General features: G+C 42.5%; 1 protein-coding gene across 2 annotated transcripts in view; it reads right to left on the reverse strand.

Annotated features, from left to right (window-relative positions):
* The window catches only part of MRPS22 (mitochondrial ribosomal protein S22), a 586,067-nt gene that overhangs the window by 383,444 nt on the left and 184,166 nt on the right, over positions 1-18,457 (reverse strand). The gene's annotated exons all lie outside the window — the stretch shown is intronic.

Consider the following 18,457-nt stretch of genomic DNA (forward strand, 5'->3'; position numbering starts at 1 on the left):
TTCCTTGTTGTCTGCAGAAGGCAATTACTGATGCCAGGCATTTCGTAAACACTCTGGGCGCAGTAGATAAGCCAAAGGGCAATGCAGAGAATTGGTAATGGGTTGAACCTGCAAGAAATCTGAGGTATCTTCTGCAATCTTGTCTGATAGGGACATGCAGGTATGCCTCCTTGAGGTCCAACGTTACCAGCCAAGACTCCTTGCCCAGCATGGGAAGAAGCTGCTGTAAAGTGAGCATCTTGAACTTTGGTACCTGTAGATATGTGTTTAGGATGGACAGGTCTAAGATGGGTCTCCAATCTTTGTCCTTCCTTGGTACCAGAAATAGTCTGGAATAAAAGCCTTGACCTTGTTCTTTTGCAGGTACCTCTTGAATTGCTTTCATATCCATGAGAGTGGAAATTTGTCTTTGTGCCTCTGCCCATTGATTTTGTGGCAGGTTTGGCAAGCCTCTCATTTTTGAAAGTGTGTGAAAGTGGAACCTGTAGCCTCTGTCTATAATGTCCAGAATCCATTTGTCTTTTGTAACAATGTGCCAGTTTTTTGAAAATAATGCCAGTTTTCCGCCCAAAGGTGCTGCCATTAAAGCTTTGTTTGGCAGGCATAGGGGGAAGTCAGTGTCTGTTTTCTAAATGACTGTGGTCTATCTTCTCCACCCCTTGGGGTTGGTGCTTGCCACTGTCTAGCTCTGCAAGATCCTAGAGGTTGTCCTCTACCCCTTGGGCATCTGTATCTGCCCCTTTGAGGTTTGTCCGTGGCTGGAAAGGACCAATTTTTTGAAGGCCAGTTTCTGCTGAAGCGTGGAGGTTGCACCTGCAAGAAATCTTTAACCGTTTGCATAGATTTCGCTTTTTCCTCCATTTTCTTTAGTACCTCATCAGCTTTAACACCGAACAATACATCTTTTTGAAGTGGTGCATCTAATAACTTCGCTTTGACATGATCTGGTAAGGTTTGCTCTTTGAGCCAAGCATGTCCACGTATGACAGACCCTGTGAAAGCAGCTCTACATGAGGCCTCTAAAGCATCAAAACCACACTGCAAGGTATGTTTACCCACTTGCTCTGCTCCATGCAACAAATCCTGCAACTCTTTCAAATCTGGCTGTTCTGTTTGTGTCATTTTGCTTTTCAGCTGGGATAACAAAAACTGTTGGTACTTTAACATATGAAATTGACAGTTTAATGCCCTCATGGTTAAAGTGGCTGATGTATACACCTTTTTCCCCCACCTTTCTAATGCTCTGGAATCTCTCTCTGAAGGCAAAGGGTTTTTAGCAGTAGAGGCCTTTATCCCCTTGGGACCCTGTGAAATAGTTTCTGGGTCAGCAGTATGCCTTTTATAAAGGAACTGGTGGGAATCAGGAACCCGGTAATACCTGTCTGGTTTAACAGGGGCTGGAGGTAAAGAATCTGGATTAAGACTGGCTTCTGTGTACACATCATCCAAAATATCTAAAACAGGAGGGATAGCCAGGGGCCTATGCTGGGGAAGCAATAGAAATTCCCTGAGCCTTTTCTTGGAATCTGAGTAATCTTGGCCTTCCCAGTGGAAGTGCTCCCTCAATGTATGCAGGGTTTCCCCAAAAGAGTAGTCCTCAGGGGGGGAGACTGAGGGAATAGACTCCTCAGCATCAGAGTCTTCAAAAGGGGAATAGGCATAATCCTGGTTCTCAGAATGGTCTGAGGTAATAGAAGTCTGGTCTGAGGAAGGGTAGTCTTCCTCCAATCTGGGTCTTTTGTCAGAGGGGGGTTGAGAACCCCTGATGAGTGTTATCAAATCCTCAGCCATTTTAAGCATCTGTTTTTTAGGCATGGGGCCTTGAGAGGAGGTCTGAGGGCCCTGTTTTTTAGTTTTGATGGTAGCTTTAGACTTAGTGAAGGCTTTAATAGAGAAGGTGGTAGGCCTGAAGACGCCTTCAGAAATGGCAGGCCTCACTAAATTTTCGGTTTCCCCGCCAAGAGTGGCGTCGGTATCTGCGGTGGGAATGGAGACCGAGGAGCCTGCGACCTCGGGTACTGGAGACACCGGTAAAATAGTTTCATCGGTAGTCAGGGGCTGCGTAGGCACCTCGCTGAGAACCGGAGAACCTGTAGTCGGCCTAAGCGTGGTCTCAGTACTCGGTGCGGGCCTTGGATGTCGGTCCTTCGTCTTTTCCCTAAAACTGGCATTGGGGTATCCGATGACATGATATAATTAATTTTTTTGCCAAAATAATGAAGGGCGAACTCCGCCCGGCGCTTAATAGTGCGCTTGTTGAACCTAGCTCAAAAACGGCAGGCCGAGACGTCGTGGTCTGGCCCTAAGCAAGGTATACAGAAAGAATGAAAATCCTTATGCGGTATTTGCTTCCCACAAGAAATGCAATTATTAACTTTGTCTGACATCGGTCTGAGGCAAGAAAAGTTTCCCCCATGGGGTACTTAGCTTTAAAGAAGACTTCGGCTGAAATACTGTTCGTAAATCTCAGGAGCTGGCCGACTGGCATTTGCGAACTGCTTCTGGCACCGCGCGGCAAGAAAGACTGAGGAAAATGGCGTTGGCTGCCTCTTTTATACCCCTGCCGCACTGACGTCAGGGAAGAAGCGACGACAACCGACACCGGACCTAGACTTTGGAATTCGGCCGACCGAGGACCCACCTGACGGCAGGATAACCCATCTGTAATGACTGCAGCTGTATGCACAATGAACATCTGATCATTCTTTCTGAAAACTTTTGCCCTGTGAATAAAGAATCTGAGTTGTCTGAACATCTAGCGTGCAGTAAGTATTCTCCTTTGTTTGAGTACCTTGGAAAGAAGGCAGAAAGATGTAGTGATCGATTTAAAATAGTTGCAGATGCCATCTTATGAATAAAGAATGTATTAGTTTTATGGGAAACTATCTTTGTAGAACAATAAGTAAGGTTTATTTGGGGAGAGGGCTTGTAGTTATGGGATTTGTTTGGCTGACGCTACTGTGGCTACTGTCAGAAATTTTAGGTCTGCAGTGGTAGTGGGTTCAAAGGGTTAGAGTTTGTAGCGTAATGGTAATGTCCCAAAGAGGTGCTTGGTCTCTAATGGGAAGTCTCAGTAGAAAGGCACCTTTGAGGAAGGGTTTTGAGATCTTTAGAGGGGCTACTGACATGTCATTACATCCAATATTAAAAATGGAAATTGCAGCCAATTGTACCTTAATGATGGCAAAGCTGGTACCTTTGTCAAAGAGATCAGACAAAGATTCAAGTATGGAAGGAACTGGTGCTGAAAAGGGATCTAAATATTTGGAGTAGACCCAAATTCAAAACATTTCCATTTACTGTGGTAAATTTTCCAGGTTGACATTTTCTGTGAAGCAGAAAGAATACTGACTACTGTGGGGGAAAGCCTGGCATCTCTGGCATGATTAAAAGTGGAGCACCCATGCAGTTAATTTCACAGACTTCTGATCAGCATTGAGACCTATCGATTTTTTCTTCAGACTATATGGAAATCAGACTGTCAACAAAAAGAAAAAAAAAAAAAAAAAAAGCATAGAAAACTGACAAAAAAAGCATTGTGAATGGAAAGAGTTCCTCCTCACCTGATGTGACAAAGATGTCAAGAAATGGCAGAAAGTGGGGAGGATATGGGCAGTGTCATGGGAGGTGCAGGGGTGTGGCCTTGGTCCAGTTTTGACCACAACTGATCCACAGGAAGCAGTCTGGACAGGTGAGCTAGTAGATCTGGATAATGATTCAACATCCATGTAGGATGTACTAGAAGAGGCCATACGCAGGGGAACCAAGTCTGTTGGGGCCAAAAGGGGGCAATGAGGATCACCCTGGCCTTGCACAGACTTGCCTCCTGTATGAATTTGGTCATTAGGGGTAAAAGGGGAAAAGCATACAAGACATCCGGGGGCCAACTGTGGACCAAAGCATTCCTCAGTGATTGTCCCTATGGAGGGATCATGGCAAAGTACCTGATGCATTTGTTGAATAATAGGCTAGGTAAAGCGGTTGCAGAAAGGTTGGCCCCAGCAATTCAAAATTGCTCGTTTCACTGTAGGTCTGTGGGACCACTTGTGAGGCATCAGCACTGTCCTGCTCAATTTGTCCAAAAGTATACTGGAGAACCCTAGAATGTGTATTGCTATCAGAAAGCATAACGAAGACATCGCTCATTGCCAAAACCTCATGGCCTCTCGACATACAGGATAAGATCAGGTTCCTCCCATAGGTGTTTTCTAGGCTAAAGACCGCAAGAGCCTTTCTAAGCCTAGCCATACATTCAAAATCTCTGACAAGTTCTAGTACCCTTGACGAGTGTAAGCAGTGGGTTGCGAAGCAAAACATTTACAAGCAGAGCCTTGGGAGATGAACCATTTACAGGCTGCATGTGTCCATTAGAGACAGGTGCCAAACCAGGGATGAATTTTCCCATCCAATTGTCAAGTTACACTTGAATTGGGTTAGGGAGGAACTCTCTCATGGATGGGGAACCTGTTCCAGAGACGGAGTAGTCTCTGCGATACAATACTGCTCTCTCCAGCAGGTCCTATTTATATCACAGGCAAGGTTTTTTAAGTCTTTAGAATGGGTAATTCTGGTGCTGTCTGTTTTGTGGATATGCAGGAGGTCCATCAGAGTCGGGTTTGACAATGCCCTGAATGCAAAGCATAGATCGCCCCTCAAGAGCCTGTAGGAGACAGAATACAGGGATAGGGCCTTGAGGGAGTCTGCATAGGACATGTTACTTATGCTCTATATTCTTTTAAGGAGGAACCTCTGTGGACTTTCCAATTGTTGGATATACCCTGTTAGGTACATACCAATGGGGGCACTGTACTCGATACATCTGATGAATGCCAAATATAGTGGAACAATGACTTTGTTGGACCTAAATGCCATACCTTTGTTTATAAGTTCCACAACATAGAATGATTTCCTCACTACTGTAGACAACTGATGGGCAAAGTCTAGATTACTGTCTGTGTGTGTTCCCAAGTCATGGACTATTGGGTCAGCTCTTAGGGGTGTGTTGTCAATATGACAGGTACGAGGGGTGAATGACATCCTGGAGGATACTACTATGCATTTCTTGGCATTTGGTTTTATTCCATGCCTCTTACATCAGTTGTTTGTCTGTGTCAGCCCTTGTTTGTTAATGTTCCATGCAACAGTCATGTTGTCTGTCTGGAGCTCAGACCCTTGGGGAGGAGGTACTGAAATGCCTACAACACTAGGAGGCCTGCTCTCAGCTCCAAGACACTGATGCACTGATGTGATGTTTGGCCTCTGTTGTTGACCATGTACCTTGGACTATCTTCCCTTCGAAATCCCCCCCCACACACACACACACACAAGGGATGTGTCCATGGTCACTGTTGCAATAGAGGACTCCATCTGGAAAGGACAGTCCTTGTTCACAGACGGGAATGTTATCCACCAAACTGTGTGTTTTGTAGACCTGTGTCAATCTGAATTTTTTAATGCAGGGGTTGAGTAGATTGAGACCACTGTACTTGCTGCTCTACTGCAACACCCTCATGAAATGTCTGGCTAATGGCATCATTACAATTGTAGATACCAAGAGACCCAAGGGATGTACGATTAACATCACTGGTGGTATCTGGTGACGCAGAACATGAAGAGCAGCAAAAAGAAGTGATTGGACCCTGGAATGGGGGAAGGATGACTACTTGAAGTGTGGTGTCCATGTGGCATTTTATGAATTTTATACTCAGAGTTGGAGTTAGATGACATTTTGGCAGGTTTATGGAGATTCCTAAATTCAGAACAGCTGGGGTACTTGGATCCTGGTGTGTGAGGAGGAGATGCTCGGTGGAGGCAATGAGGAGCCAATCATCAAGATACGGGAAGACCTGGATTGACAGTAGGTGCAAGTGCACAGCTACTGCCACGATCTTGGTGAACATGTTGGGGTCTGTGGTCAGGCCAAATGGCAGCACTCTGAATTGCAAATGACTGGCTCCCAGCCAAAAGCAAAGAAATCTCCTGGAATGCTTCACTATTTTGATGTGACAGTAGGTGTCCTGGAGATCTGTACAGCAACTGTCCTTCCTCAGAGGAGACAAAATGAACTGAACTGTGACCATCTGGAGTTTTATCTGCCTTATGAACTGGTTTAGGTGACTGAGAATCAAAATGGATCTCAGGTCTCCTGTCTTCATTTTTTCACCAAATACCTTTATTAATTTATCATTTGTGATATAGGCAAATTTACATTCATATAAACTTAATCACATTTCAAGTAACAAACATTCTACTTCACATATATTGCTATATATAATATAACCCAAGTAACATTCCATAAATTATTCAATTCTAGCCTTTTTTTTTTTTTTTAATAAACAAGAAAAAGAAGTTACGTTCTTACCATAACATTCCATCTGTGTTGTCGATTTTCATTCATTCTTGACTGATGGGTTCGGTTCTGAACCCTCGGATCCGACTCAACTGTTATACTAGTTTGCGACGGCCAAAAACTCTCGAGCCAAGGCTCTACCAATATTGTCTCTCTTCCCATTACCTTAGATCGAGTTTGCCTCTCATAAAGAAAAATGGAAGCTTTGTCTGAGCAACAACCCTAACACAACCCCAGGAGTCGTTTGGAGGGGGCAGAAGGGTAGGATGTCAAGAATGAATGAAGATAAACAACACAGATGGAATGCTATGGTAAGAATATAACGTCTTTATTTGATGTTGTCAATCTTCATTCATTCTTGACTGATGGGACAGAGTCCACAGCTGCTTTTGATCTTGGGAGGCCCTAAGGAAGGATATTCCTGAGCACCACAGAGCCAAAGGATGCTCTTTCCCAGGAGACCATATCTAATTTGTAATGAGTGATAAAGGTATGTGGGGCAGCCCAAGCTGCGGCTGCGCATACGTCTTCCAAAGAAGCTCTGGAATGGAAGCCTACAGAAGTGGAAAAGGATCTTGCCGAATGAGCTCTAACTTTTGTTGGTAGACTGAGTTTATTTTGATCATATATAAATGTAATGCAGTCTCTCAACCATTTTGACAAAGTGACCTTTGAAACTGGTTTGCCCAATCTGGCACCAGAAAAAGATAGAAACAGCCGGTCTGATTTTCTAGAGGATTTTGTTCTGTCCGAATAGAAAAGTAATTGTCTGTGAACATCCAACATATGCAAACAGTACTCTCCTTTGTTTGAAAACTTGGAAAAAAGACTGGTAGGTCTATGGTCTGGTCGATATTGGAGTCTGACCCCACTTTGGGGAGGAAGGAGGAATTAGTTCAGTGATACTCTTTTTTTGTGGAAAACGATATATGGATGCTTCACACACAGAGCCTATAACTCTGAAATTCTCCTAGCAGATGTGACAGATGTGATAGCTACTAAAAACTGGGTCTTCCATGAAAGAAACTTAAAGTCACAAGTGGCTGCTGGTTCAAAGGGCTGATAAACTAAGGATTGCAAGACTAAGGTTAAATCCCCAAGGCACTATAGGATCTTTGAGAGGTGGCTTCAAATGTTGAGCACCCTTAAGAAACATTTTGCAAAGATGGTGAGACATCAAAGAATCATCATCAAATCCGTTATGGAAATTCAAAATGGCAGCTAAATGAATTCTAATGGTAGAAGTTGAGGCTATCAACTGAAATAAGGTAGCTAAATATTCTAGTACCTTATCAACTGGAGCCGAAAATGGGTCAAAACCATTTGAATTTGACCAAATAGAAAACCTTTTCCATTTGCTAAGGTAAATTTTCCTGGTGGACAGATTATGGGAAGCCAGAAGTATCTTTTGCACTGGGGAGGACAAATTGTTTTGCCTGGCAATTACTGGAAGGGGAGAAACTGAGCATTCAGCTTGAGATGTTGAAGGCACGGATGGCTCAAGCCCTGAGGGTGAAATAACAGGTCCAGAGTTGGATCCAGAGGCCATGGGCAGTGAACCAGGTGAGGCCAGAAAAAAGGAAACCAGAGTTGACGGGGCAAATAAGGTGCAATGAGAATCACTTTGCTTCTCAACTGCTGGGCTTTCCTCTGAAATTGGGGAATTAACAGAATTGGTGGAAAGACATACATGGGGCCAATCGTGGAGAAGTGCATCTCTCTGGGATTCCCCACAAGGGGGAACTAGGGCAAAGGAGCTGCTGCATTTGTGGTTTATAGGAGAGGCAAACAGGTCGCAGCAAGGCTGACCCCATCGATGAAAGATTCTTGTTGCTATGTTGGGATTGAGAGACCATTTGTGAGGTAGAAGGATACACCTGCTTAGCTTGTCTGCAATCCTGTTAGAATTCCCTGGTATATGCATTGCTATTAGAAAGCAGTTGGAGGCGATTTCCCACTGCCAAACTCTTAGGACTTCCTGACATAGTGGATAGGATATGGTTCCCCCGTTTGTTGATGTACCAGACTACTGACATGTTGTCTGACTGTATAGCAACTGTCCCTAAAGGAAGGGCAGACTGAAATGCTTGCAACGCTAAAAGCACTGCCCTCAGTTCTAGGACACTGATGTGCAGATTGGCCTCCTGAGAGAGCAAGTGCCTTGGATGGTCTTTCCCTGAAAATGCCCACCTCCCCATCAGGGAAGTGTCCCATAATTCTTCTTCTGGCTTCATCTACCAAGACAAATCCTTTTTGCAGCAATTTGTTATTAGGATTGCATGAGACATGTGGTGAGTTAAGAGACCATTGTGATGCCAGGAGCCACTGAAACAGCCTCATGTGACACCTCGCCAAGGGGACCAAGGTGATTGTTGCTGCCATGGACCCGAGAAGTTGTAGAACCAGCAGAGCATGAACTTTGTCTTGAGAGAGAATCACTTGAAGTTGTGACTTTAACAACCTGTGATGAGGAAGGGAGGTCATGCAGGATTTTGTATTTAGCCTTGCTCCGATGAATTCTAGGTCTTGTGTGGGAGAAAGTTGTGATTTTTCTTTGTTGATTGAAATGTCTAAGTACTCTGCAAGGTGTAGAACTGAGTCTATGGTCCAAAGCAGTAGCTGCTTGGTGGGGGCTGTGAGGAACCAGTCGTCCAGATATGGAAACACACGTAATCCCTGTAGCCTTAAATGAGCTGCTATGACTGCCATGCATTTGGTGAACACCCTGGGGGCTGTGGTGAGACCAAAGCGCAGTGCACAAAATTGGTAATGACTGGCTCCTAGCCAGAAGCAGAGATATCTTCTGGAGCATCTGTCCATCTTTATGTGGTAATACTCATCCTGAAAATCAGCAGAGCACATCCAATTGCCCTTCTCTAGAAAGGGAAGGATAGACTGAACCGTGACCATTCAGAATTTTGTTTGCTGCACAAATTTGTTCAATATGCTGAGGTCCAAGATTGGCCTCCAGTACCCTGTCTTTTTTGGCACTGAAAAGAATCTTGAGTAAAATCTGGATCCTATCTGGTCTGGTGGGACTGCTTGGATGACTCTTTTTTTGAAGCAGCTTTTGAATTTCTAGTGCTGCTATAGCTCTCTGACTGGGTGGGACATCAGGGATTCGCCTTACTGGTTTGGAAAACAAACTGAAAGGAATGCGATAACCTCTGGTGATTACTGTCTGCACCCAGGAATTTGATGTTATTGTGAGCCAGGCTGAGTGGTGCAGAGAAAATCTTCCCCGACTCCTTCCAGGGGTAAGCAATCAAGCCACTGCTCAAGAGCACTGGTAGGGTTGTCCAGAAAAGGAATCTCTGGAGACTTGGTTGCAGGGACCCCCTCTGCCATAGGAGGGGTGTCTTCCAGATGAGTTCTCTCCCCCTCTGCCGGGGGGGGGGGGGTACTCGCCAAGTGTGTCTCGAAAAGGCCCTTGGGTCTTCTTGAGCCACATCTTCCCACTCCTCCGATTCCTTGAGTAAGGTTGTTGCAGGGTGGAAAAACATACGCCCACAGCAGAAAGGGTCTTTCCTTCCTTCTCACACCTGGCTAACGTGTCTCTAACCTTTGGGCCAAACAATGAAGAAGTGTAAACCAGAGCACTGACAAAGGAACACTTAAAGGGGTGCACAAAGTCACACAAGCGCATCCAGGCATAACGCCTAATGGCAACGTCTGTACCCACTGCCCAAGACGTCCCTTCTGCTATATGCGCAATAAGCTACATAAACAAATTTGAAATAGACTCTAGGGTGGCAAAGTGACAGGCAACCTTATCACGAACCTTGTCAGATACTGCTCCTGCTAGGGTATCAGACAGCTCAGTTATCAGATCCCTTTGGAGTCTAGTGAAGTGTGCCAAAAAATTCAAGGAACAAACAGCAAAGGTCAATGAAGTAAAGCCTCACTTCTCCAAGCTGTCCATTTTCTGGGACTCACGGTTGGGAGGATGGACAACTGAACTCTCTATGGCGAATTCCATTTTTGTGGTCACCGCCATCATCATGGCATCCACTGCTAGACCCTTAGATCAGTGGGATTGATCATCCAGGGCTGAAAGAATTTTGTCCGGTCTCTGGGGAATAGGCTCTATGGTGTCAGGAGCCTTCCACGCATACTGTACAATTAAGTTTAATTAGTTCTTAAGCTGGCAGGGTCACCCAAGAAGTAGATGGGAGGGCATGAAAAGCTTACAAGAAAACAGATTCCTCAGAGGATAGGTTTGAGGGCTTCCAATCACCTCTCTGTTTTAAAATCTCAAGGATGTCTCCAAAGAAGACATCTTTATGGGGTGACCGTGGGGATCCTTTCTCTTCATCATAATCTGTATCCTCACTGACTAATTCTTCTGGAGAATTCAAGTGCTTCCTCTTACACAATGTCTTACGGGGTGGCTCCTCGGGGGGAACATCTGAGGAGGACTCAGAAGAGAGGGGACCCTGCACTAGGGTATCTTGCTGCTCTTCTGCCTTCTGTCCCGAAGTAGCAGACTGTTGGCAGCAGTGAACCAGAGGGAACAAAAATACGGCACTCCAATGGGGACAGTACCAACTGTGAGTCTGCTAAGGCAGGGATCTCTCCTTAATCTGGAAGGTAGGCCCATCAGAAGAGGGATGGGAGTCCAGCACAGAGAAAGACTACCTCGGAACCAGGGTCACAACTTGCTCTGACGAGCACACCCCCCCCCCAGAGTAGGAGCCAGGAGAGGACTTGTAACTACAAGAGTACCGAGAGCCGTATATGTCGCTGTGGAAAAAAATCAGAGCCGATCCAGGAATCTTGGAGCCAGCAGCCAAATCTCAGTCCCATGGGTGCAACGGTTCTGATGGAGCCGAAGACCACAGAGTAGGTTCTGGTACTGAGGTCAGAGCCACAGTCAGTACTGAAGTAGCTGGCACAGGGAGTGTCGAAGCAGTGGGCTCCAAGACCTGCGGGGAGGATGAAGAAGGAATATATACGTTGGAGTCCTGGGAGAGTAAGCCGCAGCTCCAGAAAGGAGGGAGGTCCGAGAAGGAGCAGGAAAGGCTTCTGGCTGCAAATAGCTGATCCACTAACCTAACTACATCCAATTCCGATAGACTCCTGGAGGAACGGATGGATATTCCCGAAGGTGTTTCTGGTCTTTCTACAAAGGGACTCAACTGCTGAACCAAGAAGGGGTCTATTGTAGGGGGAATATCTAGTCCTGGGGGTACTATGCATCTTGACCTTTGGCACTATAGACTGTATTTTGGCAGGCGAGGATGAAACCGAAATATTTGAGGAGACAATTGTTGGTGCTGGTGAGGTAGTCGGTGATGAAGACATGGTCAGCACCAAAGGTGTCTGAGCAGTTTCAATGGTACATGGCACTGTGGAAAATGTAACCAGTTTTGATGCCGGAACAGAAGTCGGTGCATTCTTAGGAACTTTTGGCTTTGGTTCTGATGAATGAGTCGAAACCTGAGATTTTGGAGTCTTAGATTCATATAGCCTGTGTGAAGATGGTACCGGATGGCTCTGTTTCTCAGATTCAGCCTTTGGAGACTTTTCTGCCTCAGAGAGAGCTACAGCAAAAGGATATTTCAGTAATCCCTTAAAAATTAACTTGTTACGCCTCTCTGCAAGAGTCCGAACACTGAAACCCTTGTAGAGTTCGCAAGGAGGTTGCACTTCTAGATGAGGGACATCCAAACAATAAATGCATGAAAGATGTCCATCGGAACTGGGCGTCTTTCTGTTACAATCCTTACATTGCTTGAACCCGGAGGTTCCTTTTTGCTTTTCTCCCATTTTTCTAGCCAGTAAAATGGGATGTAGACACACACAAAACAGTAGAAAAGTAAAGGATAAGTTTTTTTTTTTTTTTTAAATATACCCAACAATGGTATGTCAAGAATACCTAAAGGAGTTTGTAAGAGAAGGAAGGAGGAAAAAGGGGGAGGAGAAGGATACCAACGATGGTATCAAAGAAATACCAGCAGGCAGAAGGGAAGGAGAGGACTATATCAATGATGGTAAAGAAGAATACCTTGAGGTAAAAGTTGGATTAGGGAGTAAAATTAGAATTACACACACCAAGAAGAGCTTTAGAATATACAGATACCACTGAAAAAATGGTAGAAGACAAGTAGAAAACAAAAATTTTGAGCACTTAGATGAGAGCAATGGCCGACACTTCCAATATACTACACGGCAAATGAGATTTGAGATAATGGAAAGAGGGGCAGTATGGGTAGAGCATTAGCTCGAGAGTTTTTGGCTAGCACGAGCTAGTATAACAGCTGAGTCAGTTTTAAGGGTTTGGAATAAAACTCATCAGTCAAGAATGAATGAGAATCAACAACATCAGATTTCTGAGTTATGTACTTACCATAACTTGGTATCTGTGTGGTCATCTCACTCGGCTGCATTTTTACAGACCAGGATCCAAGTCTCAAGCTTCTCCCACTTCCCATAATGCACGGTGCACTGTCCTCTGTCTAACTTCCTCAGATTGAGTTTGCTGACAAAATAACTGATAGAGAGTAGAGAAAGAAAAGAAGGGAGTACACATTAAGATCCAGAGCCTCAAAACCAGGAACATCAGTTCCTAAAAAATTCTCTCCAGGTCCAGTATTTGGAAGCTCCCTATGTCCTTATTGATTAGTTCCATGAGGAGTCTTTCTATAGCTTTGTATATGAGCTGGTCATACTTATGGGTCTATAACTGCCTGGGTCTGCAGAAGTTCCTCCCTTATACAGGGGAATGACTGTAGCTGTTCTTCATTGACTTACTACAAAACTGTATGGAGCCTGAGGTTGAATAATGCAGTTGCGGGGTGTGTGGTATATTATTTAAGAAGCATCCAGTGACATTGTCAGGACCCACTGATGCAGTATGTTTAGCTTTTGAAAGTGTTTTTAAGACTTTAATGTATATCTTATGGGATAGAAGGATGAGAGAGTGGTAAAGTTTGAGTTGAATTTAATCAACCAGATGGCTTGCTACATTTTCAGTCTCAGTATGTGATTTCACAATCAGCACAGCAAATTGTTGTGACATGCTTCCGAGATTAACGACACAACTAAAATACTCAGTGTGATTGTCTGGCTTGGATGGCTATTTTGGCCTCAAACTGGGCTTTGGTGGATTTTATTAAGCTCTGGATAGGTTTGCATATTTCAATGAAGAGGGATCGATCATTCTGGGAGTTACTCTCTGTACTTTTGGTCAAAATTCTCTTCCTTTTATTGCAAAGCTTGTTGATATTGCAGTTCCACTATGGGGATTGCCCTGCACTTGTTCATACAGGGTACATCTGCAACTATGCAACTGTTTACATGCTGGTGAAGTGTGGTGGTGGTGTAGGTTTCTGCGTAATCAGAGTTAACTTGAGTTTGGTGGAAGTTTGAAGTTTACCAATGAATCACTCAGGAGTAGGTAGTCTGCCTTAGAGAAATTTCTACCAGTACTTTAAGTGTAAGGGTCTCTGGTTTCAGTTTTAGTTTAGAAGGAGACTGCTTTATGGTCAGACTTAAAAAGTGACACAGATATACAAGGATGGTGCAAAATGCCTCCATATTAGTAAGGACAAGATCCAATATGGTGTTCTCCCTTGTTGGTACTATGACTAAGTGTTCTAGGGCATTTTTATTGACAAAGTCCAAAAATCTCTGTGTTTGTGCACTAGTAGTAGCGTAGGTTTCAAGTCTATATAGCTGGATAGTATAGACTTCCTAGGAAAATGGTATTGAGCTTAACAGTGAGTGATTCCAGTTCCTCTAGATAGATGTTGTGCCTTCCTTGGATAATAGGAGTTCATCAACTAGCTAAATGCATTTCATCTTTGCTTCAAGTTGCTTCACATAAATCACAGTAGTCCTCTACATATGACTGCAGCAATTGATGATACTCTGCCTTCCCTTAAACCTCATTCTTCCTCCAAAAGATTACTCTGCAGGTACTGTTCCCACAACTCCCATTTTTCATATGTAATTTGCTCCTACCCTTTTGTAAAGATCCCACTTCCATATCTTTTATCTCGTTAATATATTCACTTCTTCCAGTATGGTTGGTTTAGACATACTTCCATTTTCTAATAATTTTTTGGCAGCCACTATAATAAAACTCAGCAAGGTCTTACTATGTCTATGCAGTTCTTGTTCCATATCACAGCTCAAAAAATAATTTCCTTAGTTAAGATTTGCTCATCCAGTATTAATAACACAGTAATTTGCAGGAATTTTTTAAAGTCTACCAACTCATTACATTCCCAAAACATATGTTCCTAATTACCTCTTTCTTCCCCATCACACCTCCAACATTTGCAATCTACCCAAGGAATTTTTTTTTTGACTCTGCTTGGGTTATAAAAATACCTCTCTTAGTATTTCCACGCAAAGATCCTAAATTTTCTAGAGTTTGTTGCATATTCAGGAGCCATACGTACATCCTCCCAGTGTTTCTTTGTGAAGTGCTTATCCAATCTCTCTTCCTAATCATTTCTAACCTCTTCTGATTGATTCCTATTGATATCATGCAATATTAATATACTCCACTAATTAGCCCTTTTAACAATAGCTTCTGTTCTAGATTCTACTAGAAACTCTACAAGCACTTTTATTTCACTTAGGATCCTCAAATTCCTTTCTCTTTGCCTATACTCTGATATGAATCCTTGATACGGAAGGAAATCTCTAGCCTGCAGTCCAAATGAATTCTTAGCCTCTTCCCATTCCATTACCTTTCCCTCTATAATTACATGCTCTGAATACCTTGGTTCCTTTGCCAGTTTTCTCCAGCAAATTCTAGCACCCTCTTGCCTATTTTCTGTACTCCTAACTGCAGTCATCCTTATTGGCAGAATCTTTCTCCATTCTCATGTTGGTTTTTGTCTTAGAATACTTTCTGCCACTTTATGTATACAATATTCTGTACGGTTATTGTTTTTCTCCTTAAGGAGCTGTATCCAAAATCTCACTCAATCCTTATTTCTTGCACCCCCTCCCCATTTCATCATCATCATCCCTTTCTACTTTGAATTCTAACTTTCTGCTTGTGCTATGTACAGAAGCCTTAACTGTGTAGCTCTGAAATAATCCTTCAAATCAGGTAATCCCAAACCACCTTGTTCTACTGGAAGCATCAACGTATCCCACTTGACTCTTGCCCTCTTTCCCTCCCAGACAAAATCATTCAACTCTTTATTGCTATCCACAACTTATTCTCTGGTTGATAAAAATATATCTGCCCTGTGTATAAAATTAAAGGGACTAAATATTTCCACTACTTGTACCTTGATATCCACATCCATACATCAGAGCTTCCAATTTCTCAGTTTTTGTATTACCTTTTGTTTAGTCTTTTCCCACATATCCTAAGCTGCCATAACAGAACCCTTTTTATTGCATACTCCTATGTACTTCATTTTATCATGTCCCCAGAAATATGGGTATTGCTGAACCAGTGTGTGTGTGTGTGTGTGTGTGTGTGTGTGTGTGTGTGTGTGTGTGTGTGTGTGTGTGTGTGTGTGTGTGTGTGCGTGCAATTTACAGCTATTGCCTTTGTTTTATCCTCATTAATTCTGAATCCCAAAAAGGCATGAACTGTCTCAGAATGGTCTACAAAACTGAAATGTCCTTTTCTGGTTTTATCATGTGCAAAATAAAATCTGTAATCAAGTCAACTTTTCTTGATTACCATACCAATTTTATCCCTGAATTTCTGAGTCTCTTACTTTCTTTGCCAATTATTCGAAATATAAAGAGGAAAGAAGACAACCCTGCCTAGTTACTGTGTTCAAAAACACTTATCAAAGAAGAACCATCCCACTTCTATTTTCACCTCTGATTCCTCATATGTTCTCCTAATCAACCTTATTATTTTATCAGGGAATGAAAATGCTTCCATTGTCCTACTCATAAAATCTCAGCTGTAGAATGCTTTCTCTGCATCATGACCCATCAACAACAGTGGTATTTTCTTATATTTTGCTTCTCTCTGGATAATCATTGTTCTATTAAATGTCAAATGTTTGCCTCTCCTTCACAAAACCACATTTATCCATATCTATTAATTGTGGTAACACCTTTGCCATTCTTTTATCCATTATAACTATAAACACTTTACAATCATGGTTTAGAATTGAAATGTGCCTATACGAGGCTGGATATGATGGGTTTTTATTATCTTTAGGTATTCCAACCACCACAGTTTTCTTCCAGGATGTTGACGATTCTCCTCATTTTAAAATGCTGTTAAAACAAAACCTTCCAAGTATCACTTTCTTCCCTCCTAGCTTCCAAACTTTATACCATCTATTCCTGGAGACTTTCCTGTACATTGGTTATACATTGCCCTTTTATCGCATCTCCTCCTATCTGTTATGACTTAATAAATTGAGCCTCATCCACCTCAAACCTTGTCATATTTACTTTCCCCATAAACATTTCCTTTTGAGTTCCATATTTCTTGCCTTATCCAGATTTTCATAAATTTTACGAAATATTTTTAATACCTTGACAGGATCTTTGGTTATTTTCCTTGTAGGCTCTGTAAGTTTGACAACAACCCTTTCTACTTTCTGTTGCCTGAGCCATTGTGGTAAAAGCTTTTGTGTTCTGGAGTTATCAAAAAACAGTTGTTTAACAGCAATCTTTCTAAACCCATACATTTTATTGAGCTAACCCCTTATTTTCTCTTTAGCACTTTGCAGTTATGCTTTTTTTTCTGTGAGACCCCCCCCCCATTCTACAAAACTTTAACTTTTGTTGTCCATACAAATAATTCTTGTTACTTCTTAACCATATCTCTTTTTCCTTTTATTTGTATTCGATTTTTAAACTCCACTTTCATTTTATCCGACTCCCTAGCTATATTTTCTGAAGACATTTCTGTCTTCCCTAATAACTCCAGAATTAATTTCTACTACCCATTCCTTAAATTCCTCAATGTTTAAACAAAAAGGTGGGTCATTTTTACTTCATTACCCTACATTTTTACTTTAGTCATCACTGGCGCATGATCTGAAATGGTTATTGGATGTATATCAAAACTTTTAATTAAATGCTAATTTTTCTGTGAAATATTATTTTCTGTCTAGCCTAGCACAGTTTTTGTACCTTTGGAAATATGCAAATTCTCTCCAAGCTCCTACTACTAAATTCACATATTCCATACCAAATATTTTCATACATTTCTTAAAAATCTACCTTCTTTTGTTATATTTTCTCTTTAAGGCCCCCCAGATACATCCTTCACTGTTGCAAATTAAATCCCAGTCCCCACCTACAAGCAATATTCCCGGCTGATTGTTCATTATTTTCACAGAATTTTCTTAAGCTTCACTGGAGCAGTTTTAGGTGGGATATAAATATATCCCAGCATAATCCTCAGAAAATGCATCTTGATGCAGTACCTCTTTGATTAGCTTTTTAAGTGAAATGTAATATATATAAATTGTCCCTGGTTTGGGGCATCTGTCCCCCTGCCTCATTTGTTGTTGCTGTTTTTGTCCTGAACCTTAAACAAAATTGTTGACAGCTATCCTGCCCACTGCCACCATCTGGTTGCCTACCAGCATCTTAAAAGGAAAAAAAAATGGACTTGCCTCATGGTTCTGTCACTTCAGATTCTCTCTTCACACTGAGTTTCCACCATTCGTTTTACACCGAAATAATCTGTGGCCTTTTTGCTCGGTCTCTTCCAGAAGTATAGAAACCTTATAACATTTGAATATTCGAAGTGTAATATGAATCAGGTGGTCAACTGCACAGTATCTTCACTTATGGCACCTGCTACACTAAAGGCACATACAGGAGCATCTGAGGATGCATACACATTTATTTCTGCAATGAAAATAAATAGACATAAACAGTGAAAAGCAATCCAAGAAGAACAGCCCCCTAGGAGGCTACCTAGTACACCTATGCATTTGGCGAGTCATGCTCAACTGTTAGGCTGAACAAGCTTTTATTAGGCACACTAAGAAAAGTGAGAGTTTTACACACTATCCATGGAGGCTATATGAACAGAACTGTGAAATGTACTCAGCTTTCTGTTAACACTACTGGGAGATCATAACAGTTCAAGATGTTTTGGTAATTTGTTAGAGACACGCAGCAACCAGCTAGTGTCACACCAGGCTGTGA

The sequence above is a fragment of the Protopterus annectens genome, chromosome 4.part1, assembly GCF_019279795.1.
Source record: "Protopterus annectens isolate FY-2018-M chromosome 4.part1, PAN1.0, whole genome shotgun sequence".
In the NCBI taxonomy this organism is placed as follows: domain Eukaryota; kingdom Metazoa; phylum Chordata; order Ceratodontiformes; family Protopteridae; genus Protopterus; species Protopterus annectens.